Raw genomic sequence first — 27,655 nt, forward strand, 5'->3', positions numbered from 1 at the left:
GGTTTGTCACCTCAAGTCACCATCAAAACTGGGCAGTGAATTCCAGTTGCACCACCATCTTCTAAATGAAATGATAGGCCTACATTTTCTTGATAATCCTCCCATCAATTTTTCTTATTCTGTGTCTCCTGGTAAATGGTCCTGCATTGGGTGGGGGGGGGGGGGGGGGCAAGTCTTCATCCAAGACGTTGCTTATTTTGTACATCTCAATCATGAAAAAAATATCATTCTCCTCTATTTAGTTAAAACCCATCATTCCTCAATGCTGCAGTAATTTCCACATACTAACACCATTTTTGTAAATCTATTCGATACTCTCCACAGTGCAATTCTATCCTCGCTGCGCGGTGATGAGCAGTACTGTGCACAAACCCATCGGTGTGAGCCACCCGGTGTCTCATGTAGTTCCAGTGTTACAGGTCTGGTGGCGTGGAGGGAGGGAATTTGTTTTGCGTTGGCTGTGGTGCAGAGTGAGAGAGGAGTACGTTTGGGAGGGGTAATATTGAGTTACGTCTCAGTGGGATATCTGATCAGGATCTGCGATATATAATGGACTTGAATGGAAATAGTAAGGCGCAATCTATTTGACGTGTGGGATTAGTGTATCAGTTCCTCAGGAGTTAGTGTAAGTGTTTAATCGCCTCACTTTTGTTCTGACACCAGCTGATTAATTACAGAACCAATCAGATCCTCAAAGAAATCCAGCCTGATGGATCATAACCTTATTTGGTTTGATTTAACAAAGTGATCTCTTGCTGAATTATAAGCACACAATGCTGCAAATATTGGTTCCACACCAAAACAGAGATTTATTTCAAAAGAAGTGACGGGAAAATAGAATGAGTATCTAAATTAGATTGGTGCTGGAAAAGCACAGCAGGTCAGGCAGCATCCGAGGAGCAGGGAAATCGACGTTGAGGGCAAAGCCCCTGATAAATGAATAACCTAGACTCTGCTTTCCAGCATCTGCAGTCCTTGTTTTTACCCCGATAAAATACAATAGTAAAACTGCATACTTGTTATGCAGATTCAAAGGAAATGAACACAAGTAAATGTATAACTCTCATTAACCGCAAACCAATATATAAATAAAGCAAAAGGACATGACTTTTATATATTTCGCAAAACACGACTTCCAGTGTCGTTACAAAGAAACAACCCTCACATAATATTCACACCAGAATCCCTTTATATAGCAATTAGTTAAATGCATGTGATTGTCACTTGTAAACTGGAACTGCAGTGAATTTCTTTATGGAGCTACTACATAGCTGAGTGTCAATGTACTCAGGGTTAAACCATCGCTTCAGAGATTTTTCTTGTCCCAACACTTCTGTCTGGGACCAACACAACATTTTCATTCAAAGGCAATGAAATTTACTGAAACTCTAATTTCCTTCGCATGAGCATAGATCTACGCATCCAATCATTTCCAGGGTCTGACTGGAACTAAAATAAATGACATAAATGAGATCAGAGAAAGCAAATCTTTCTCAGTTAAGTGTTTCTTCCTCCATCGCTTATTCGAGAACACTGCAACAAATCTTTCAGGCTCCATTAACAACATGCTGGGTTGCAATCGTCAAAACGAAACACAGGTTCACTCATGCATAAAGCCATTTAGCCGAAAGCCAAACCTCAAACGCAATTTTTAATACAAATTTATGTTATTGCAGAAATAACTTCACCTTCAGATGCACAGAGAAGCCTACTGCTTTTTCATTCAACAAATCAGAAAAACATTCAAACTAACTGATTTTGCAAACTCGACATAAAAATGCCACGTTAAAAATCACAAAACACCAGGTTATCGTCCAACATGTTTAATTGGAAGCACACTAGCTTTCGAAGTGACACTCCTTCATCAGGTGATAGTGGAGGGCTCGATCGTAACACAGAATTTAGAGCAAACATTTGCAGTGTGATATAACTGAAATACATTGAGAAATTGACTGTCTGTTAAGCCTTTCATCTGTCCTGAGAGCCGGGCAGTTTGCTATGAACAATGATCTGTTTGAGGTTTGGTGGTTGTTTAAAGACAACGAGTGGAGGTGTGGGGAATGTCTTGGTGAGGTGCTCATCCTCATTCCAGGGGCTGAAAAATTACGCTATGTTCCACTTGACCTGCAACACATTATCAATGAGAATGAGCACCTCACCAAGGCATTCCCCACACCTCCGCTCCTTGTCTTTAAAGAACCACCAAATCTCAAACAGATCATTGTTCGTAGCAAACTACCCGGCTCTCAGGACAACTCCATACAACCTTGTCACGGTGGACGCTGCAAGGCATGTCAGATTGTGGACATAGATAGCACTATTACGCATGGGAACACCTCCCACCTTGTACATGGCAGGTACTCATGTGAATCAACCAACGTTGTCTATCATGTACGTTGCAGTCAAGGATGCCCTGAGGCATGGAACATTGGGGAAATCGAGCAAAGGCTACGACAGCGGATGAATGGGCACCGCACAACAATCAATAGACAGGAGGGTTCCCGCCCAGATGGGGAATACTTCAGTGTTCCAGGACATTCAGCCCTGGACCTTCGGGTGACCATCTTCCAAGTTGGACTTCATGACAGGCAGCAGAAGAAAGTGGCCGAGCAGAGGCTGATAGCTAAGTTCTGTACCTATAGAGAGTGGCTCTACCGGGACCTTGGGTTCATGTCACATTACATGTGGTCACCATTGCACTGCACACACACAGTAATTCCTACACACACACTCTCACATACACACGGACACAAGTGCAGAAGCGCTCACAGACAACCAAACACACCCTTATAGACACACACACTCCCACACTCACACATGCACCCCCTCACAGATTTAAGACACTCTGCACTCACGACACACGCACACACACACTTTCGCACACTCACAACCGCCACCCCAGACAGACATACACACACAGACAGACAAAGACCCACATGCACACATATATTTTGTGGGGTGAATTTGTACTTGCAGAGTTACATTGCACTTTGCTGAAAAACTGCATGCATTCATGTAGAACGCTGAACTCACAAAACTGCATAAATTTATTTAAAACTCTGTTATCTCACTTTTTAGATTAGAATCAAACTAAACATCAGGTCATAGACAGAGAACACAGGGGGCTAACACCTTCAACATATTGTCTCGCTATCACTATTGTTAATAGCTAACCCGAGAATGCAACTTTAAAAAAGATTCTTTTATTTACACATGAAAGAAGTGAAACTATTACTTGAAAGGCTCAACAGACAATCAATTTTTCAATGTATAATTTCAGTTACATAACACTGCAAATTTTTGCTAGAAATTCTATGTTACGATCGAGCCCTCCACTATCACCTGATGAAGGAGCATCACTCCGAAAGCTGGTGTGCTTCCCAGTAAACCTGTTGGTGCGTGATTATTAACTTTGTACACCCCAGTCCAACGCCGGCATCTCCAAATCATAAAAATACCACGGCCTAAATTTTTACAAAGTGATTCATTTTATTAATTCTACTGAAAATCTTTGTGGTCTTCGATCGAAGTGGGGATTTCTGGATGGTTCCCAGAAGAGAGGAATAATTTTCCAAGGAATTCCTGCGGAATCTGCAATGATGTGGATTCCACGGGGTCCCTGCAATCTGAGAGTTAATTACTGATTGTCTGCCACTGTGCGAGTTTTGGGTGCAATATTGCCAGGTATCATTGTCAGTGGTAGAGGAAACCCGCAGAGAATCCTCAGACAGATTCACAAAAACTCATAGGTGTAAGGCACTTACCAGGAATTGTTACAAACGGAAGGGTCGTAACAAATATTTTCCACAAACCATAAATTGAAAACGTCATTTTCTTCCTCAATGACTTTGTGATGTAAATTTCTCTGTACTCAATGCCGAGGTGATAAAGTCTCAAAGCCTTTCATTTATGTCTGCTGGCATCGTCTGGGGGACTGTTACATTACAATATGGTTCAATCAATTTATTTACAAAATTGAACAAACAGGTGACAGCGGTGAGTTAACTCTCAGTTGTCACAGAGCATTTTTAGAACTGATGTTTAATAGATGTTGCAAATCTCAATTGGACGATAGCAAACATTGGAAAATGCATATTGAAGAAAATCATAGACTCCATACAATGTGGAATTGTGCCAATTGGCACATCGAGTCCACACCGACCCTGCAAAGACTATCCCACCCAGAACCACCCACTGTCCATGTTAGGCAGCAGAGCTAAACACTGAGCCACTGTGCCAACCTGTCCACCAGCATTGACAACCCAACACCATCTCTGAAATCTCATTTTACTTCAATGTCATCTTTCCCTTGCATTTGACCATTGGAAATTAAATTTAGGTTGTTGAGTGTCTCTCTCTGAGAAGTGTTCTCCTCAACACTGGGATGTGGCTTCCCTGGTTATCAGCGGCTGCTCTATGAAAGGATGATAGTTGGTTAATGGAGACGACACATTGTACGTTTTAATAAATCAAACATTGTGATCGATTTCCTCACCCTCCACTGCTACAGTGTCTGGATCAAATATAACTCCTCCAGTGCAGGCAATAATTGAAATCAATAAAATAATCACTGAAAATTGCCTTCAAAGGCTATGCAAACTCCGGTCAATACAAATCCTTCTACGGGGGATACGAATGTCCTGGACATTTTGCAGAGCTGACTCTGAGACACACCTGACCTGTGCAGAATCACAAGCGCCTGAGTCATTCTCTGCTCCCTGCAGTGTACTGAGCATGTATAGAGAAGAAACTTCAAGCATCTGATTGATGGTGGATTGGAGCAGTTTCAAGCGAAATGTAGGAATGAGGCTCGGGAGGCATTTGCACACTCAATGATACAGAAATTTAAAATTCTGGAATTGTTTGAGCAGGAGTCAATGTTGGTAATGAGCCCTGCAGTGATGGGGAATTGGGAATTGCTGTGAGGAATGATAAAGTACAGAAAACAGAGAGCAAGAATAAATCTGTCTTATTCATATTCTTCGGCTGATATATGTGAGTACCAGGATTATCATTCCTCGTGTCACAGCCATTCATTATCTGTATCCATGACTGAGGTGATAGGATCATGTGTTACGTTGTTGATAACATAATGGTAGATGGATAGTAAAGGAGCAGAGAGGAACACTGAGAAAGGGAAGGACAGGTTCAGTGAGTGAATGAGCACAAAAATAGTCTGTGCAATATAATGTCGAGAAATGTGAAGAATTCTTCAACCATTTCGATCTTGAAAGATTTCAGGCCACCAATAACGTTTCGATGCTTACCCAAGTCCTAAATCAAGAGGCAACAGGAATCCTTCCGTTCCATTCAGTGTCTGTAGTTTCTATTATTCTCTTGAAACCTTTTCTCCTCTCAGACCCTTTCAAATTTGAGGCATTCCACCCTGGGTTTGCGTCATTTCGGTCCCTCATCGTGATCCCTTTTAGTTCAGTTATCAGTCTGGTCAATCGATGCTGCACTCAAATAGACATGGAAGCAAAACCTGGTTGGTATTTTTCGTTTTTTTCCCCACTTATAAAGTCAGTTTTGTGCTGTGTTAACATCAAGTTGCAGCAGTGTTCAAAGCTAAATTGATTGACTCTTTCAGAATCATCCGTCCTGACTTAACAGAGTCCAGGAAGATCTATTGTCTCAAAGGTGCCGAGGGTCGAGAATATCACATAACACCTTCAGCTCATTTTTGGGGTGAGGTGGACTGCGAGTGGGGCAGGGAGAGGGAAAGTGTGGAAAATGAGGAAGCCCTCGTCCACATTGGCGCCAAGCCTTCAGAATCTTGCATCCTACCATGAATTACTCCATAGTACATAGAACATAGAAAAATACAGCGCAGTATAGGCCCTTCGGCCCTCGGTGTTGCGCCGACCGAAGCCTACCTATCCTACACTAGCCCAATAACCTCCATATGCTTATCCAAAGACTGCTTGAATGACCATAAAGAGGTAGAGTCCACCACAGAAGTGAGACTCACTGGCCTATAGTTACTAGGGCTGTCCCTACTCCCCTTCTTGAACAAGGGGACCACATTCGCTATCTTCCAGTCCTCAGGCACTATTCCTATAGACAACAATGACATAAAAATCAAGGCCAATGGCTCCGCTATATCCTCCCTAGCTTCCCAGAGGATGCAAGGATACATGCCATCAGGACCAGGGCTCTTATGTATTTTCACCCATTCCAGTTTTCCCCGGACCTCTTCCCTACATACCTCAAAGCCATCCATTCTAAACACTTGTGACTCAATATTCACATCAGCAAAAACGTCCTGTTCCTGAGTGAATACTGATGAAAAGTATTGATTTTGTGTCTCTCCAATCTCCTCTGCCTCCAAGCACAACTTCCCACTACTATCCTTGACTGGACCGATACCTACCCGAGCCATCCTTTTATTCCTGACATACCTATAGAAAGCCTTAGGGTTTTCCCTAATCCTACCAACCAAGGGCTTTTCATATCCCCTTCTCGCTGCTCTTAGCTCTCTCTTCAGATCCTTCCTGGTTACTTTTTAACTCTCAATCGCCCCAACTGAACCTTCACGCCTCATCTTTACATAGGCCGCCCTCTTCCCTTTTACAAGGGATTCCAATTCCTTACTAAGCCTCGGCTCCCTCACAAGACCCTCTCATCCCTGCCTGACTGGTACACACTTATCAAGGACACCCAATAGTTGCTCCTTGAACAAGATCCACATATCCTTTTAGTCCTTCCCTTGAAACCTATTTTTCCAATCCACACATCCAAAGTCATGCCTCACCGCATCATAATTTCCCTTCCCCTGCTATAACTCTTGCACTGCAGTGCACACTTATCCCTCTCCATCACTAGAGTAAAAGTCACCGAGTTGTGGTCACTGTCGCCGAAGTGCTCACCTGCCTCCAAGTCTAACACCTGGCCTGGTTCATTACCTAGAAACAAATCCAGTATGACCTCACCTCTTGTTGGCCTGTCTACATATTGTGTCAGGAAACCCTCCTGCACTCTTTATTTACAAAAGACGAGCCTTTGACAGAAGCCTGTCACTGAGTCAGGTACTCAGCATCTCAGTGTCCCTGACATTTACCCTTCAGAATCAGCCTGGTTTCCCTGACTGACACAGACTAATGGCCCCAGTCAGGGATTTTATATCCAGTATGATCCAGCTACCCCACTTCATGACAATCATTACCAGGGGGAAAAAGAAATGAGTTTCTGTTTATGCGGATTAACAATCGGGCAAGAAATTGAAAAGCTGGTCCATGGGTGACTCCGAATGCTCATTAGGCCGAAGAAGGTATGGCTGAAAACATTGGTTCAATGAGGAAGAGCTTTGGGCATCTCAGCTATTGGAAATATTTCTCAGGCTGGTATGACCTGAATACATTGTGATTGTTTTGTTTTATTTGAATGGGGATTGCTACCCAGCTGGGGAGATATACGACTGTTGTTGTAGAATATTTAATCAGACCTGTCAGAGGATTGGGAATCTGGTATCAAACTCATTTAGGAGAGAAAGTAAGCTGGCCATTGGAAGTAGACAATCTGTCACTGAAAGAGAAAAGCAAAAGGATCACACTCTGAATGTGTTCAGATCTTATGCTTCTGAATCCTGGTCTTCAGGATCAAACCTCTATCCCCTACCTCACAGATCTAGGGACAGAGTTATTTCCAGCAAGTTTTTTTCTTCATTTTCGGGAGATGCTTAATAACATAGTTTGGATCGAAAAAAAAGTTATTTTATTTTGTCTTTATGATGATGTGCGAGGTGTTTGTTCTGAAATAGACTGCAAGAATGCATCAATATTTTTGAACAGTTCACTTCCGCCCAAGAACTGAAAGCCAGAAGGCACATTGAAAGGACTAATTTATTACGTCACACAGCATTGGATTGGCACAGGAGCACAGATGAAAGCATGTAGCAATCTGTTATATATTTCCAAAAATTACGAAAACAATGAGATAGCATTATGTCACAATATTGTTGTATTTGGAAGAATGCCCATAAAATGCTCAAATTGTTGAATAAGCTGGAGAATGAAGAAATTTAATTTGAAACTCAGAACCCTGAAGCTAACTAAAAAGAACAACAAGTAATTGATGCATAAATGGGCAAACGTGGACTGAGTCATCAGTGGATAGGGAATGGCTGAAGAGCATGAAGCATCTTAATCAATCACAACACTAATTCAGTCACCTCTCGGACAATAATCAAACAGGAAAAGGTGACAATGGGCGGGGCTGACTGATTCCAGGACTGTTCGGGAAACTTTCTGATTCCCACCCATTTCCTCAGACTGTACTAACGCTGTTGATGGAGAGCTGTCGCATCCAATTGCATGTCTCGTTGCAATAGCCAGTTTTGGAGAGTACATCCCACGAGTTTGTATGCAATTTCTTGGAAATGGCCTTGTCCTGGTTCAGGCTGGTAAGGCAGGTTGCCAACCTTACTGTCTCACACAATTACATCACTGAGGAGTGCGAGACTCTGAGACATCATTCTGCCAAGTACACCACAGGCTTTCTCAGGGTGAATCATTGATCCCACAGCATACCTGACGTAGTTGGCGATAGTCTCAGGCAGGATTCTGTAATTTGCATTTTGAAGTGTAACCGGTCGTCAGTCCTCCCTGTGCCCCTTCTAACTGTAGATGAGAGCGATGATAACTTTCCTGTTGTATTCACACAGGCTACCTGTTCAAAGCATACAGTTATCCACTTCCAGAGGTCCAGGCCAATCAAGTGCCACAGAGGTGAAAACAACTCAGATGGGCAGCCATCACTTCTGGATGTTGCACTCTTTCCTAAGGATTTGAGGGTGTTGGTCAGCTTCTTCAGAGGAAACGGCTGGTCGAGACTCTGCCGTGTGCTGTTGACTAAGACCTCTGTAATACAAGACAGGAACAACTGTGCGACCGCGCTATCTGTGCACTTCATATCATATCGACTGGCAAAGAGGGATTTGCCGATCTTCAGAATGTTCTTCCCGGTGGTCGTGGTGTCAGTAGAAACCCTTTTAATCCAGACAGATCGGACAATTCTCCCTAAGGTCTGGCTCCACAAACAAACAAAGATTGTTTAGTCAGTTCTTTTACCCACAAGCGGTACCAAAGGCCACAAGTTACTCTCAGCAAACAGTTCCCAGTTCACAGCTCGAAGCCCATTTCATTAAAAGAATGCAAATACCAAAAAGTCAGTAAAGGACCTATCACCTCTGCTCCCCATCATTTCTGGTGCAGTGTTCACCTTCTCCTTTGTAAAGTCCCTGTGGGTATATGAACAGGAAGAGTTTGGAGGGACATGGGTCAAATGAGACAGTTGAGTGTATCTGATCGGCATGGATGAGTTTGATTTGATTCAATTCGATTAATTTATTGTGGCGTGTACGGAAATGCACTGAAAAGCTTTGTTTATGAGCAGTGCAGGGAGATCATACGAAGCAATGATGTGCAGAACAAAAGATGTTGACAGAGGTATACAGGTTACATTGCGCAGGGATTACAAGAGAGGTCATCGTTAGAAAGATCAGCATTACTTGAGTCAAGAGAATCCATTCAATTTTCTGATTACGTCTGGGCAGAAGATGCTCCTGAAACTGTTTGTTTATGGTCAGGTTTCTGTAGCTTCTGCTTGACGGAAGAAGTTTTTGGGTGTCATTACCGAGGTGCCAAGGGTCCAATGGAGTCCATCGATGGAAGTTTGGCTCACGTTTAGGCCTGGGTTGTCAGGATGTCTGACTGGGATGAGATCGAAGATTGATGCTGATAATGAATTGTTTGAATGAACATCAATTTCTGTTTGTGTTTCTGATATAGACTCTGCAGTTCCTTTGGTTTTGTTCAGCCCCTTCTCTAGCTTGTTGCACAGGAGGTCATTCAGAAGTTGGAGGCAATGGCCCAGTGGAACTATCACTGGACTGTCAATCCACAGACCCAGGTAATGTTTTTCGGACACAGACACACAGCAGATGGCGTCATTTGAATTCCATAAAAGTCTGGATTTAAGAATCTCATGATGACCGGTTCAGAGAGGGGAAATGCCATCCTTTCCTGTTCACTGCTACATGTGACTCCAGACGTATACCAATGTGATTGACACTGACCTGCGCTCTAAGCCATTGGGGATGGGTGATAAATACTGATGCAAGCCAGCAATGCCCTTATCCCTGAATGAAGAAAAACAAAACCCCTTCTTTCACCTGTAACAGAGGAATTGGAGGAGGCAATTTCACTCATTTTTGAAATGGGAAATGGCACCAGCAGAATGCGATTCATCCCCTCTCAAGTGGGCAAGAACAGTCGATGGGCATTACGTCAGTCCACACTTGTTGGACTTGAAAAAATCAAGGCATGCCGGTAAGGGTAGGTGTGAGGAGAGGGAATTTGTGTGACGTTCAATTCCAATTATATAGGGAATGAGGAACAGTCGGTGAGGAGGACAGAAGTGATCCTTGAAGGCAATGCAACAGGGAGGCAGCTAATTGTGTCAATGGACAGTGTGTGAGCAAGGCTCATTATTGAATTTGAAGTGATGAGACCATTTGTTGACAGCTTACAGGAAGGCAGTACTCCTCCCCACAACACTGACTAAAGAAGGAAATTATCTCCCTAACTCTGCATGTCATCCTTTCTCTAGTCCCTAGTATTTAATCATCAATATTATCCTGTACGCAATCCACTCTCTTCCCCAGTGTTTAATTATCTCCCGATTACTCTGTCTTACAATTTCTCTCTCTCTCTCTCTCTCTCTCTCTGGATTTAAGCCTTTGTCCGTATTCCAACCCTCTGTTCACGACCTTGTATTTACCCCTTTCCCTATTTGTCTGGATTTAGCCTCTACTATGATTCTTTGCACAACCCAATCATTATCTACATTTGATCTTTTCTATTTCCTTGCAGTTACCCATCGCTTTTCCTTTGTATTCAGCTTGGAGAAAGTGAGGACTGCAGATACTGGGGATCAGAGCTATAAAAGGTGTTGCTGGAAAAGGGCTTATGCCTGAAACGTCGATTCTCTTTCTCCTTTGATGCTGCCTGACGTGCTGCGCTTTTCCAGCAACGCATTTTTAAGCTTTGTTTTCAGCCCTCTATGTCACTCTCTGTTTAATCCTGTCACTAATACTTTCCGTTGAGGTTGGTCATAATTACTCTCCATTGCAGCCAATCTATGGAAAAAGGACACAAGATGATCAATAACTTCCACTCTGTATTCAATTTTCTCCCTATTACTCCCTAATTATCCGTCTCACTATTGCTCTTCATTTAAGCAATAATAATAATGCTCTTCTGATGGCGGAACAGACATACCACCACACACCCCCGCCCTGGCACTGGCACCAGGGGCCCAGATCTGCATCTGGTGCTGTGACTCGGACTCGGCACGGATGGATTGTGGGCAGCAGTTGACTTCAGAGGATTAAGCCAGCCAGACACAAATATTTTTACCCATTTGGTTTCCTTCTCATTCAAGTCGTAGTTAATCCGACACCTCGCTGCTTTGCATCACAGTCCAGCCGGACTGAAAGAGAGGTGTCTGGGACCTAATGGAATCGGGGACTCCAGGATGTCGCGACTCCCACTAACAGGTCGGTGATCTGTGAATAGATTCGGCCACTCTCAAAAGTTAGGGCAGGGGGACCCCAGGGAGTCGGATTGGTGTTGTCGAAATTGATTCGCAAATTGTTCTGTGAAAGATGAAAGTAAGAAGTATGGCGATAGATTATGACAAAACTGCTAAGGTTTTAGAATGTCGAGAAAGTTCGCAGAAATCATTCGTCTTGTTGTTCATTGTCGGGATGTTGATTAGTGAAAGTTTTAAGTTGAGGTTATCTTCTCTATTTTATCTTTCCAGCTCGCTTTGTCCTGCTTTGCTGCTTTGTCTTGTTTGTCTGCTGTGGTTTTGTTCTGTTTGTTTTCCTGTTTGTTCTTTGTTTATGGAATATAGAGGGTGGTTGCTGCTTTCGTTGTATTTTAAAAAAGAAAGCTGGCCAGTTATGCAATTCTCACATACTTGTTTAAGAGACTATGTGCCACTGTGTGTGTGTGTGTGTGTGTGTGTGTGTGTGTGTGTGTGTGTGTGTCAGTGTGTGTGCGTGTGTCAGTCTGTGTGTGCGTGTGTGAGAGAGAACGAGACTCATAGTTGATTCTGCATCATTTGACATCAATATAAACTTGCTCTCAAATTCTCCATAATTTCATGCAACGGACAAAGATCATTTTCACCACTCTCAACCCGACGTGAAGTACTAATGAAAGAATTCACCGAATGAAGGATAGCAATAACACTAAATCTACGCCTCTGGTGCAGAATCATTCTGTTCTGAGATTAGAGCAGCTCTCTGCTCAATTTTATTTCTAATCTCAGCATGACATGGAGGAAAACCACTTCAGATTTTAACATTTGCTCATTGAGTGGAGGAATTGCATGAGCCTTATTTAATTTCGTTACATTTTGTAAAACTGGAAGATCCAAGGTATCCCAAATAAACAGTATAGTTTTCAGAAAATGATACTAGCAGATTTAACTTTTGTTTCAGACTCGTTGATTCCACTTAATTTTAATTCTGCCATGTTTCATTCATGATTATGGTGTGCCATTCATAACTTTATTTGATATCAATTCCCCATCCTTAATGACAATTTAAATTTCATTGCAAAATTAAGTTGTGATAAAACATGTAACAAAATTAACATCCTATGGTTAATACCTGCGTCTTTGGTTTCGGCCATTATTCGAGCATTATAAGTTTTTCTTGTTACCATATGAGTAGACAAGACCTTTTAACGCAGCAGCGGTCATTTCACGGCCAATAGCATTGTAAATGAACATTGACTGGTCAGGACTGCTTAAGGAACCTAATCTGGGATTTAAATTGAAGGACTAGAACCAGGTCATTATAATGGATTTCAGAGTTGGACACGGTATACGTTTTACATTTTAAATATTGAATATTGAATAAATGAATTTCCAGTTTATATTGATGACTTATAAAATGTCTTAGTCACTTGTTTAATTTTCAGCTCTGAATTAAAGATAATGATTATTTTGTTTACTACTTTTATGTAATTAATTGAATTAAACCCGAATCAATAACGCAGAATTAATTGTCAGGATCATTTGGTTTTGTTCTTTTACATATTGTCAGTGACCTGTATCATTGCCTATTGTTAAATTTGAAGAATGGCTGCATTAATTTGTTGCTAACTGAAGAATGGAAAAAATACTTTACTGGCCAGTTGAGGGGAGTTTGCATGTGATTGGGGATAGATGTATGTATAACAAATGGAACTCCCAAAAGCTGTTGTGAATGGGTAGATGAAAAAACAAAAGTGATATGAGATACAATGTAAGGCTACTAAGGCTGAGGAATATACAAACAGGGTTAACCAAAAACGCTATAAATCAAGAATTTAGATTCTACTCGGAATCCGAGCCTATGTCTGCCTTACCGACCCGATTTGAAAATGGGGATTTTGTTCTTGGATACCCTTGGGCAAGGAGAGAATGGTTTATACTCTTTTATAATGTACACGCTGCGGCCTCCAAACTCGATGGAAAGGGGCCCTTCCAGGCTCTCCTCACAACCCCTCCTGCTGAAAAGATCGCCGGGCACCTCCATCATTGCATGGTCATCAGTCGAGCCACATGAAAGAAGGTTGATGATGAAAATCGAACTTAACTTGCTGTATGGACTCATCTTCGTCGGCATTGGTGCTCAAGAACGGACGGTTTACCGGTGCGACCTTGAGCAAACAGAGACTGTATCTTCTTGTGCCGAGAGACTGATTCTTTTGATGCATAGAAAGTTACCAAGAATGATTGTTGCAATGGTCAACTGCATCAAGAAGATTGGACACTTCGTTTATTTGACAAATCAAGGTGTTGTGTGCCAGTTTGATTTCAGTTGTGATACGAGCGGCCCGAGTAAGCCTGTCCTCTATTCAAAGAGGTCTACATTGGCATGTCTCAAAAGAGAAAATGGGGAAATATTATTTTTCAGGAACAATATGTTTCCTCAAAGTCACAATAAACTATTTGGCCGGAATGAAGTGGTCTGTTATGCCGTCACATCAGCAAAGGACTCATGGACAATTTTCCCCTCCCCTACACCCCATCCCAACACAGGAGTATGAAACGCTTCTAAGTCGTTTACTGGACATGATATATCATTTGACTATTAATCATCCCCACCTGCTAGTTGCTTTTGGCCTTGCTCCGTGGTGGCCTATCCCAATTGTAACGGCAGAATGGTATGGGGGTACATTTACGTCAATGTGTCCAAGGCTATTCCATGCACCTTGATTAAATGGACAAAAGGCGACTGATCCCCTGTGGGGCTTTGCACTCATGCATATTCTGGACAGGGGTGCTGGAAGAGCACAGCAGTTCAGGCAGCATCCAAGTAGCGAAAAAGACGTTTCAGGCAAAAGCCCTATGCATATGCCGATGGGAGGAGTGTGTCTCTGAAACTCTGTTATTACTGGTGTTCAGGCCCTTTGTGGTATGGTTAACAGCACCTTCAACCTTCTTTGTGAGACTCCGCATGGCAGCTCCGTCTTCCCCATTCTTGGATTTACGGAACCAGTCTGGGACAATAACCACATCTCTTACCGAAAGACGCACCACATTTACATTGAGCAGCTTTCATCTTCAGCGTTCAGCTCAACCACACTTTGGAATCATGGCGTACGCATATATTCCGGGAAGTCACAAAGCCAGGCCTGTTTCTGATTGCAAGCTCCCTCCATTATCTATATTAAACCTGGTTATCATTTTTTTCAGTCAATGCAAAGCCACGAACTTACTTGTTCTTGATGAAATAGGTATTCCCCGGGCTACAGCTTTCGGGACACGTTTCCCGACTATGGTTCCCTGTCCAAATACTGGGATTGAGGTTGGGGTTTCCCTGCCAAAAGTTTAGTTTTATCCGAACTCTACGTGCATTGGAGGGGTGATCAGGCTTTGGTAACACAGAAGCTCACTCTGTGGACTATGCATTTCTTAGTACTTTTTCGTTTGGAGGATCTTGTGGAATTTTTGGATATCTAAAACGAAATTATCTGTTTTGCGGTCGCAATCTCTTGGGCAACAAGAGAGCTTAGGACATGCTCTCAGAATTACGCTGAACTTCCCAACAAAACTGGTACGCCCTCGATTACCTACTCGCCAAAGAGGATGCTTTATTTCGCCATAGTAAAGGGCAAGTGTATGTTGGTGTTACTGACAGCATCAAGATTATTACCAACCATGTAGATAACATCCATACCTTCCTCACTCAAATGACACAAGGCACGGAATGGGTAGATTTGGGTTTTGGCTCATGGTACAACTGGTTGATACGTCTGGCCAAGTATATTGCTATTGTTTTAATTTGCCTCTTTGATGGCGTTGCTATTACTAAATGTATTATTGCTAAGCTAATAACTTCTGTTGACAACATCGGTTCTCCCCATTAAATGCTTCTGCTCCATACAAATAAAGATGAGGAGGTGTGATTGCCTACCCCTGGTTCTTTGGAGGTGAAGGGGGAACTATGTCATTCCCGAGCGTCCTATTGATTGGACTAATCTAATCTGTTTAGTTCAGAGTGGTGCTGAAAAAGCACAGCAGGTAAAGCAGTATCCTAGGAGCAGGAAAATCGACGTTTCGAGCAAAAGCCCTTTATTAAGAAACGAATGGCATCATCAGGACGTCTCATCTATGCCCTCCCATAATATGGTTTGGTCATGGAACGATCAATGACCGGAGAGGAGGACCTGAAAACTGAAAACAGGCTGAGGTAACTAGTTGTTATCAGGAAGACACACTTAAGACATATTCTTACTAACTTAGGTGGAAATAAAATGATTTTTTCATCCTAACAACATCACAAAATTAATTTTCATTTGAAAATTGTCCAATTCTGCTTAAAGCTGGTTAAACTGCCTTTTAACACTGATAAAGCTGCAAAACCGGCTTTTCCACAGTATGTCTCAACAAAGATTAGCAGGCAATGACTCCTTTACTGCACAGAAATAACTCGACTAGATCAGACACGAATGGACATCATAACTAACATTCAAGTGCAGGTAAAAAAAAACTTGATTCAAAACATAAGAATGGCTTAAGTTTTGGAAAGCAAAGTTGGTTTCCAGGAAATATCATTGGGTTCAGTTGCTGTAAAAATAAATTTCGTTCCACCAAAGCTGGTTCCTGGAGTCCGCAGAACCCCGAAAATCCTGTTCATATCTGTCAGCCAGGACTCCCTGATTGTTCCAGGTTATCAGCACAAATCAGAAAACTCATCTTCAATGAGATCCATCTGGCTGACCACATTACAATTCCAACAGCTTCCGCTGTTGTCAGCCACTCCCTGTGTCCCTGTAGTCAGGATCCTCCCGCTTATTCCTAATAAAATTCTCCTCCTATTATTTTTAGTTACTTTCCCTAACTTTTCTTTCTTTATCCGTCCCCTATTCCTGTATTAAGCTCTCTCCCTGTAACTCGCTACCAAACCCACTCCTATTGTCTATGTAATTCTCTCCCCATTATTCTCCATTGAGTTATCTCCCTATTACAACGTTTTACCCTGTCTATATCCGAATTCAACGCTTTTTCTTTCCCCAGTGCTCGTTAACTATTACCCTCCACTCCACCCCCACTCCGCCATCCTGAATGTGTGTTAACTCTCCAATAACCAGAGACCTCGTGCCCCTGCCTGATCATTCCCCACAACTGCAAACGTGGATCTACTGATGCTCTGTGCTGCAGACCCTCTGGGTGACGCTGGGATTGCAGATCCGTCCCAAAGAGCCGGTGAACCTCAGCAGCACCCCTACATGGTCAGAGACAGTATTGCTGGTTGGAAGAAGAAAGGCACTATTTTAACATGAACTAATACAGCATTGATGTATAAATAGGAAAAGTTACAAGACACAACAGGAAAAACATACAAACATGAACATTTCTAATATGCGACAATATTTGGGTATAAAATCGAACATCTCCAATCCTAACAATATTTATACTCCAATGCACAATAATATTACATGTAAACACAATCAGCTTTAATAAACAACAATATTTGTAAAGACACAAATAGCACCAACATATAATCCTACATAATGCATATTATACAAGTGAAACATGGGATAATGTGTGCATGAAGGACTTGCATGAAAGAAGTGATTGCACTGTTGCCAAATGTGCAGAAGACGCAAAAATATATGGAAGACAAGTTGGCACATTACATGTGCTTCTTAGGTATGGGGATGGTGGTGGTCTTCTTGAAAAAAATGGAGACTTCTACTTGTTGGATGGAGATGTTGAATAATTCGGTGAATACATCGGCGAGTTGGCCCATACAGAATCGAAGTGCACGGCCAGAGACTGCATCCAGGCCCCATCACTTTCCTTGGAAAACTTTTCCAACTTTTCAGGAAAACTTTTCTGACATGTGCGGTCGTGAACAATTGAACAGATGTGTCAGGGGCTCTTGGAGCAGAAGTCACTGCGCCTCTGGCATTCTGCTTGTTTCACACACAGAAAGCATTGACCGTCTCAGAGAGTGATGTGTCTTTGTCCGCTACTGTTCATTGATTAATTTCGCGTCTTGTAAGCTTCCTTAGGCCTTGCCATAGGCAGCGGGTGTCTGTTTTGTTCGTGTGTGCCTTTCTTGTGGTCTGGTACTCCCTCTTGGCATGTCTGCTGGACTTGCAGAGGTTAGATCTGGATTCCTGTTTAGGTCTGGCTCTTCCCACTTGCATGTTGCCTTCTGGTCTTCAGTTGGGAGTGGATTTCCTGGTTGAACCAACATCGTCATTTAGGAAACACACGGATTGACTTCTTCAACTCTCAGTCCTCCATGCATTTGCTAAAGATGTCCGTGATGGCGATGTTCACTTATTCAGGTTTTCTGCTGAGTGCTTTAACATGGTCCAGTTCAACAATTCTAAACAATCCGAGAGACTGTCATTCACAGCCTCAGTCCAGCATTGTACTTACTTTCGTGAAGAGTCCACCCGTTTCAGCTTCTGCTTGTAAGCTGTTTCCGCATGTAAGAGAGACTCGGACCTGAGGGCATAGCCTCAGAGTGAAGGGACGACATTTGGAACTAAGATGAGCATGAATTTCTTCATCGAAGGAATGTTTAATCTGTGGAAATTATTACCGCAGAGGACTGTGGAGACTAGCACATTGAGTGTGTGATGATGCTGTTCCTTTAATGGTCTTTTGTTTCTAAGAATATTAGTAAATGCAGAGGTTCTGTGGTGCCTAGTTTAATGGGTTTTAGGGTCAACTTCATGATATCTCATAGACACTGCCTCCAGCAAAAGGGCTTCAAGTGAAAAAAGTATAAAATGAAAGGGAGTGGCCAATTCTCACAGCTCAGCAGTACTCTGGTCTTGTTTCGTTTGGTTTGGTGTTAATATGCAGGCAATCTTTCAGACTGCTGGTGAAAGGAACAGCTACATGAAAGTAATTGTTCCATGCTGAATCTCTCTCCGACATCTCTTGTAAGACTCTGCGTTTCATTTTACCTGCATTGTCAAGAGGTGTTTATGGGGATTTGTGCAATAATTGAGAACAATTATTAAGTTGAGACAGTCTGTTCGCTTTCACACAGGTTACGTTATTCTGTATTCTGTTCCCTTTTGTTTGTGTTTCATTTGGTACTCTGGAAATAAATTCTGTTTTATTTCAATCCGAGGAATATTGACCAGCTCCATCACTCCTGGAATATCCACTGTATACCTGCTCAAAACAAGTTAGCTCAGAAAAGTTAGGGTTTGGGCTACAATCTTGAAATGTTTTGAGAGGGTCTGGCCTGGTCTATAACAAATTTATTAAAAATAGAGATGTATGTGTTCCTAATTGATCAGGGAATCAAAGGTTTTGGGGAGAATGCAGGAGAATAGAATTCCCTCATGTCGAAATGTCAGAACGAATGGTTGGGATGAATGGCCTAATTCTGCTCCCACACTATATGACCTAATGATCTAATACGCAACAATATTAATGTATGGACACAACCAGCTTCAATATTGCATCCATGTTACAAACAAGGATGGAAGAAGTGGAATCTTTCCTTTCATTGAATATTTCCCTGTCTTGTTTCGTTCATTACGCTTCGGTCCTTGAACTGAATTAACAGTTCAGCTGTCAGGGTGCAGGAGCTACAGATACTGATAGTTAGTTATTTACCAGCTTGCCAGAATGTGCTATTTAGACCATAGTGTGCACCGTGATCTGCTCAAGGGTTCACTTGAACCTTTTCAGGAGAGAGAATATCATGATCAGGCACGGACAGAACCACACCCAAAGAATCACCGAAACACACCCACACTCTCGCGCAAACAAAAACGTACATATAAAAACTCGCCCTCACCCTCAAACTCACTTACACATACACGCAGAACACATACCTATACACAGTCAAAGTGAGTTGTAGGAACATGCTGACACACAAAAGCACACATAAACGTACACACATGCACAGAGAAACGATGAGACCATCAATCTGAAACGTGGGGATACATCTACACTCAGACTACAGCAACATTCCAGCACCCTCACAACACACAGGAATGAAAACAGAATGCAGAAGGGGGCGCAGCTACTCACACATGTGCGTGCACACATACACACCAGAAGATCAGGCATACTGAAACACACCCATGTATGGACAGAATGCACACGCATCCACACACAAAGAAGTGCAGTCATACTGATGATTTAGAGATGCGGTTGTTGGACTGGGGTGCACAAATTTAAAAATCACAGAACGTCACGTTCTGGTCCAACAAATCTATTTGGAAGCACTAGATTGCAGAGTACTGCTCCTTCATCACCTGGTGAAATTTAGCAGGCATTGTGAGAAATCAAAACAAATCTACACACGCTCACACACACACACACGCGCACACACGCACATGTATGCACACACAAATACAGAAAGGAAAACATTATGTACATGTCAAATGCACACATATCCACACACAGAGAAATGCAGTCATACTGAGTTGTAGGAATATATCTCCACCCAAAGAATCACTCCTACAGCCCCACACACACATGTGAAAAACTCAGTGTAAGCGTCATTACACACCAACCTGCAAGGACTGACAGTAACTTCTTCGGCACACACACAAGCACTTTCAAATACACTTATTAAACTCCAAGCACAATGAGATATGTACAGAGTGACACTCAGAAACAGAGTCACACCCACAGAGAGGCACAGGGAGATCCTACTGTGGACACGGAAAGACTTTGACACACGTACAGACAGCCAAGCACATTCTGATCAACACACTCACCTGCTTAAACATGAACACAGTCAGGCAGAGACACCCCACACTCCCACAATAATACAATGACACTCAGAGACACACGAATATTACTAGTTTCAATATTCCTGAACATCACGAGCAAGTCTCCCTGCAAGTCAATTAGTTTTCTTCCAATTCAGGTGCAATCCGTCCTTGTCATAGAGGTATCTTCTACTCCAAAAATTATTCCAATGATTAAAAATGTGAACATTTCTGCCCTGCACCAGCTCCTCAGCCATGCATTCATCTGCTATATCTTCCCATTTCTCTACTCACTCGCTCGTGACAACTAGAGTAATCCAGATATTACTACCCCCAAGGACCTCCTTTAAAATTCCTGCCTGACATCTTATATTCCCCGTTCAGATTTTCCTCCTTTATCCTTCCTATGTTGCTAGTTCCAATGTATACAAAGACCTCCTGCAGGTATCGCTCCCCTTTGTGAATAATCTGCACCAATGAGGCAACAGGCACTCTTGTCCACTGCAATGTCTGTCTCTGCCTCTGAGGAAAGAGTCCCTGGTCACAATTGATCACTTCGAACCTGACATAACCCGAATTACATTAGAGCCAGTCTTTGTACCAGAAACTTGGCTGTCAGTGATACATTCTCCTTCGTGTCCATCACTCGCTACATTTCCTAAACAGCATATCTGTTTAAAATACACATGGCCACAGTAGACTCCTGCGGTAAATGTTCCCCTCTCCTGCCTTTCCTAGCGATAACACATCTGCTTGATCGTGTCAGCTTTAGTTCACTCGCTCCTGTCGCTGCCATCCATCAGACCGCCGAGTTCCTGAAAATTCCTCATTGTCTCTAAATGCTGCTCCAACAAATCCATGCGATATTATCGGTTTTCCAACCAATTTATTTACTGGACACATAATCATCAGGACTTGGAAGCTCTCCCTCATCTCCCACATCCAACAGGTAGAGTACATCACTCCACTAAAGGCCATCTTCGCACCCTAATAATCGACACGCCCAGAAAATGCCACCATACCTTACTGCTCTAAAGGAAGTGCTCACGGCTAATGCAGTGCCTAAGCTTTATACTTTTACATTTTAATCAAGTGACAGATCTCAATCAAGCCTAAAACCAAAAAAGAAACCACGCAACTCAATTTGTAGATTTACACAAAAAACACTCAGAAAGACAACACTTAAAAACCATAAATATACCTACTCCTGTGCTGTGAACTCTCCCACACAAGCTCCTCCTTTATTTACATTGTGTTGCTTTGATCTTTTTTCCCTAAATTTCCAAAACAATACAACAGTTCATAAAATAATAATTACTATTCCCGAAATTTGTAGAAGTCTGCGCTGACACCTAAAATACTCCAAATATTGGAGCATCTCTCACAGCCACAATCTTTTCCCGTCTTCGAATAAGGATGACCTCGAATCGTCTCGTCACTATATTACAAAAACATGAGTTGTTGCACATGAGAAGATGTAATTACCTGGCGGACATTACTAACAGAGCTGAGAAAGGTTTGTTTCATCAGTAAAGGTGCAAAACATGATCTGACTTGTCTCTGCAATGATAAACTCAGGATCTGTTAACTCATTGAATCCCAAACAGTTTGTTTTGGAAAGTGATCAATTCCTTGTCAAGTTTACCAAATGTTCGAATTTGGCTGACATTCAGTCACCAAATAATGGAAAATGCAAATAGGGAGATGTGACTTTTTACTGTATTGTCTGCATTAGCTAACTCAAATAGTTTTGGAATGTGCTTGTTTATATTTTATGAATAAACAATACAAAACAAAACAGGCAGATTACTACTGCAATCAGTGAGTCGAACAGCTCCAATCCATTGTACAATATGATATGATAAAAAAACACATCTCGCTGACTCTCTATTACGTTATATCATATCAGAGACAATGAACCTTTAAATTGATAATCCACTGAAGGGTTCATGCCCGATACGTCGATTCTCCTGCTCATCGGATACTGCCTGACTTGCTGTGCCTTTCCAGCATCACACTCTCGACTCTTATCACCAGCATCTGCAGTTATCAATTTCTCCTCGGTGATGACCAGTAATTTGCACTAAGCTGCATTTGTGTGAGCCAGCCAGTGTCTCATGTCGTTCCACTGTTACAGATCTGGCAGGGGCTGAGGGAATTTGCTTTGCATTGGATCTGGTGCTGAGTGAGAGAGCAGTAACTTTGGAAGGGGTAATATGGAATTACATCTCATTGTGCATGCCTGATCAATGTTTGGGGCATATAATGGATCTGGACGAATATTGTTGGGGTGCAATATGTTTGAAGAGTGGGGTTAGTCTATCAGTTCCTCGGGAGTTAGTCAAGTGTTTAATCGCCTCACTTCTGTTCCAGCACAAGCTGATTAATTACAGAACACGCCAGATCCTCGTCAGAAATCATTCTTGATGGATGATAACCTTATTTGTTTTAATTTAACAAAGTGATCTCTTGTTGAAAGTAAACACACAACGCCGCAAATATTATTTCCTCATCAAAACAGAATTTATTGCAAAAGAAATGACGACAAACTAGAATAAACCAAACTTCGCACCTATAACACAGACTCAAAGGCAATGACACGCAGTATATTGCATAACTCTCTTTAATCTCAAAACAATGTATCAATGAAACAAAAGGACACGATTTTTAACTATATACATAACACGACTCTCAGTGACATTCCAAAGAAAACAATTCCCATAATGTTTGGCACCGTGGCACAGTGGTTAGCACTGCTGTCTTACAGCGCCAGAGACACGGCTTCAATTCCCACCTCAGACAACTGACTGTGTGGAGTTTGCACATTCTCCCAGTGTCTGCGTGGGTTTCATCAGAGTGCTCCGGTTTCCTCCCACAATCCAGAAATGTGCAGGTGAGTTTGGTTGGCCATGCTAAATTACACTGGAGTCTTAGGTTACGTGCAATGCAGGATAGCCATGTCCCGTGGTAAGGCAAAGGATAGGAAGGATACAATTCGTGAACCATGGATGACAAGAGAAATTGTACAACGCGCCAAGAGGAAAAGGGAAGCGTACATAAGGTCGAGGCAGTTAAGAACAGAACGGGCCCTGACGGAATGTTGGAAGAGTAGGACAAGTCTTCAACAATCAAGAGTATTAGGGGTCATGAAATAGGTTTAGCAAGCAGTATTAGGGACAATCCCAACGTATTTTATTCTTATATAAGAAGCAAGCAGGTAACTAGGGAAAGGATTGGTCCTTTAAAAGATAAGGAAGGAAGGCTGCGTGCCAAACCTGAGAGAATGGGTGAGATTCTGAATGATTGCTTTGTGTCAGTGTTCACTGAGGAGAGGAACATGATGAATCTTGAGATTACAGATAGAAGTTTGATTAGTCTGGATCACGTTGGCATAAGTAGGGCAGATGTGTTGGGTATGCTAGAGGTTATTAAGGTGGATAAATCCACAGAATCGGATGGGATCTATCCCACGGGAGGTGAGAGAGAAAATAGCTGGAGCCCTTACAGATATCTTTGGGGAAAACATAAATACAGTTGAGGTGCTGGAGGACTGGAGGGTTGCTCATGTTGTCCCCCGGTACAAGAAGTGTAGTAGTACAGATCAGTAACTTCAGACCAGTGAACTTGACGTCGGTGGTGGGGAAGTTACTGGAGAGATTACTTAGAGGTAGGTTCTATTTATCTTTAGAAAAGAATGAGTTTTCAGTGATCGGCAACATGGTTTTGTGCGGGCGAGATCCTGCTTTACCAACTTAATCGAGTTCATTGAGGAAGTCACCAAGTTGTTAGATGAAGGCAGGGTTGCTGATGTCATATAAATGGACTTTAGTAAGGCATTTTATAAGGTTCCCCATTGTAGACTAATGGAGAAAGTGAAGTCACATGGTGTGCAGGGTGTTCTAGCTAGGTGAGTAAAGAACTGCTTGAGCAACAGGAGACTGAGAGTAGGAGTTGAAGGAAGATTTTCGAAATGAGAAACCTGACCAGTGATGTTCCTTCTGGGTCAGTTTTATAGATTTGTCGATTACTTCCAGTGTGGAAACAGCCCAACAAGTCCACACTGATCCTCCGAAGAGCAACGCACCCAGACCCATTACATTTACCCCTTCACCTAACAAAATGGGCAATTTAGCGTGGCCAATTCACCTGACCTGCACATTTTTGGACTGTGGGAGGAAACCGGAGCACCAGGAGGAAACGCACGCAGACACGGTGAGAATGTGCAAACTCCACACAGACTGTTGCCTGAGGCGGGATTATGAACCCGGGTCTCTGGTGATATGAGGCAGCAGTGCTAACCACTGTCCCCACTGTTGTTTGAAATATCCATAAATAATCTAGAAGAGGGCACTGTTGTTATGATCAGCAAGTTTACAGATGACACAAAGATTGGTGGAGTAGCAGAAATCATAAGGGACTCTCAGAAAATAAGGAGGATATAGATAGACTGGAGAGTTGGGCAGAAAAGTGGCAGATGACTTTCAATCCAGACAAATGTGAGGTGATGCATTAAGGTAAGTGTAATTCTAGAGCGAATTATACAACAATTGGAAGAGCCTTGCGAAAAGTTGATGGACAGAGATATCTGGGAGTCCAGGTCCATTGTATCCTGAAGGTTGCTGCAGATTTGCATAGAGTGGTCAAGAAGACATATGGGGTACTGGGCTAATGGTCGGATACTTGGTGGTGTGGTTGAGCAGAGGGATCTTGGTGTCCATGTACACAGATCTCTGAAAGTTGCATCGTAGGTAAATAATGCTGTGAAGAAAGCATATGGTGTACTGGCTTTTATTGGTAGAGGAATTGAGTTCCGGAGTCCTGAGGTCTTGTTGCAGTTGTATAAGACTCTGGTGCAGCCTCATCTGGAGTATTGTGTGCAGTTTTGGTCGCCATACTATAGGAAGGATGTGGAGGCACTGGAACTGGTACAGAGGAGGTTTACCAGGATGTTGCCTGGTCTGGTTGGAAGATCGTATAAGGAAAGGCTGAGGCACTTGGGGCTGTTTTCCTTGGAGAAAAGAGGGTTTAGGCGTGACTTGATAGAGGTGTACAAGATGATTAGGGGTTTAGATAGGGTTGAACATGCGAACCTTTTTCCACGTATGGAGTCAGCTATTGCGAGAGGGCATAGCTTTAAATTAAGGGGTGGTAGGTATAGGACAGAAGTTAGCGGTAGATTCTTTACTCAGCGAGTCGTGAGTTCATGGAATGCTCTGCCAGTAGTAGTGGTGGACTCTCCCTCTTTATGGGCATTTAAACGGGCATTGGATAGTCTTATGGAGGATAGTGGGCTTGGCTCGGAGCAACATCGAGGGCCAAAGGGCCTGTACTGCGCTGTATTTTTCTATGTTCTATGTTCTCTGTTCTATGGTATGCTTGCCTTAATTGGACGGGGTATTGAGTATAAGCACTGGCAAGTCATGTTAAAATTATCCAAGACATTGGTTCGGCTGCATGAATAATACTGTGTACAGTTTTGGGCGCCACATTACCAACAGGATGTGGACGCTTTGGAGAGGGTGCAGAGAAGGTTTACGAGGATGTTGCCTGGTATGGAAGGTGCTCACTATGAAGAGAGGTTGAGGAGGTTAGTTTTATTTTCACTTGAAAAAAAGAGATTGAGGGGAACCTGACTGAGCTTTACAAAATCATGAACGGAGACAAGCTATTTCCCAGGGTGAAGGATTCAATAACGAGAGGTCATGCTATCAAGGTGAGAGGTGGAAAGTTTAAGAGGAAAACACGCGGCAAGTACTTCACAAAGAGGGTGGTTGTTGTTTGGAACGCGTTGCCAGCAGAGGTGGTAAAGGCAGGCACGGCAGATTCGGTGAAGATGCATCTGGACAAATTCATGAGGAGGTGGGGAACAGAGGGGTACAAATGCTTCGGAATTGACCAACAGGTTTAGACAGTACATTTGGATAGGATCAGGCTTGGAGGGCCGAAGGGCCTGGTCCTGAGCTGGAAATTTTCTTTGTTCTTTGTGTAATATTCACATCAGAATCCGTGTATCTATCACTTGGCTAAATGATTTGTGACTGCCACTTCTAAACTGACACTATAGCAAATGTCTTCCTGGAGCTACGGTATACCTGAGTGTAAATGTACTCGGCTTTAAACAATTGCTTCAGAGCTTTTCCTTGTCCCAACACTTCTGTCTGGGACCAACACAACACTTTCATCCCTAGGCAGTCTAATTTACAAAAACTCGCATTTCTTTCGCATGAGCAAAGATCTACATATCCACTGAGTTCCTGTGTCATAGAAGAACTAAAAGTAATTACAAAAATGATTGATGTGAAATTAATGCTTTCTCCATTACTTGTTTCTTCTTCAATCGAAAATTCCAGAACTCTACAAATAATCTTTAAGGCGAGATGATTACCATGCTGTGCTGCAAGCATCAAATGTAAACAAAGGTTCACTCGTGTACAAAGCCATTCAGCAGAAGTTGAGGACTCCAGATGCTGGAGATTTAAGTCAAGATTCTATGAATACTGGAAATCACAGCTGGCCACGCAGCATTCGAGGAGCAGGACAATCGACGTTTCAGGCAGGGGCACTTTGACTTGACTTGACTCTTGACTACAAAGCCAATAAGCCTACATCCAAACCCCAACACTTTGTTCACTTTTGACGCTTGCAGCACAGCATGGTAATAATGTTGGAGTGCGGGGTGTGTCTCTACCTGACTGTGTTCATGTTCAAGCAGGTGAGTGCGTTGATCAGACTGTGTCTGGCTGTCTGTCCTTGTGTCAAGGTCTTTCTGTGCCCACAGTAGGAACTCTCTGTGCCTCTCTGTGGGTGTGTCTCTGTTTCTGAGTGTCACTCTTCTATATCTCATTGTGGTTATGGTTCAGTAACTGTATTTGGATGTGCTTGTGTGTGTGCCGAAGAGGTTACTGTCAGTTCTTGCAAGTTGGTGTTTAATGACGCTTACGCTGAATTCTTTTATAAATGTATGTGGGGCTGTAGATGTTATTCTTTGTGTGGAGAAGTGTTCCTTTTTCTCAGTATGACTGCATTTCTCTGTGTGTGTATATGTGTGCATTTGACATGAACATAATGCGTTCCTTTCTGTATTTGTGTGTGCATACGTGTCTGTGTGTGTGTGTGTGTGTGTGTGTGTGTGTGTGGGTGGGTGGGTGGGTGGGTGTACGCATGCGTGTGTGTGAGCGTGTGTATATTTGTTCCGATTTCTCACTATGCCTGCTAAATTTCACCACGTGTTGAAGGAGCAGTACTCTGGATTTAGTGCTTCCAAACAAACCTGTTGGACCAGAACCTGACGTTGTGTGATTTTTTAAAATTCGTACACCCCAGTCCAACAACCGCATCTCTAAATCATCAGTATGACTGCATTTCTTTGTGTGTGGATGTGTGTGCACTCT

Source organism: Chiloscyllium punctatum, chromosome 47, assembly GCF_047496795.1.
Source record: "Chiloscyllium punctatum isolate Juve2018m chromosome 47, sChiPun1.3, whole genome shotgun sequence".
NCBI classification, from domain to species: Eukaryota; Metazoa; Chordata; class Chondrichthyes; order Orectolobiformes; family Hemiscylliidae; genus Chiloscyllium; species Chiloscyllium punctatum.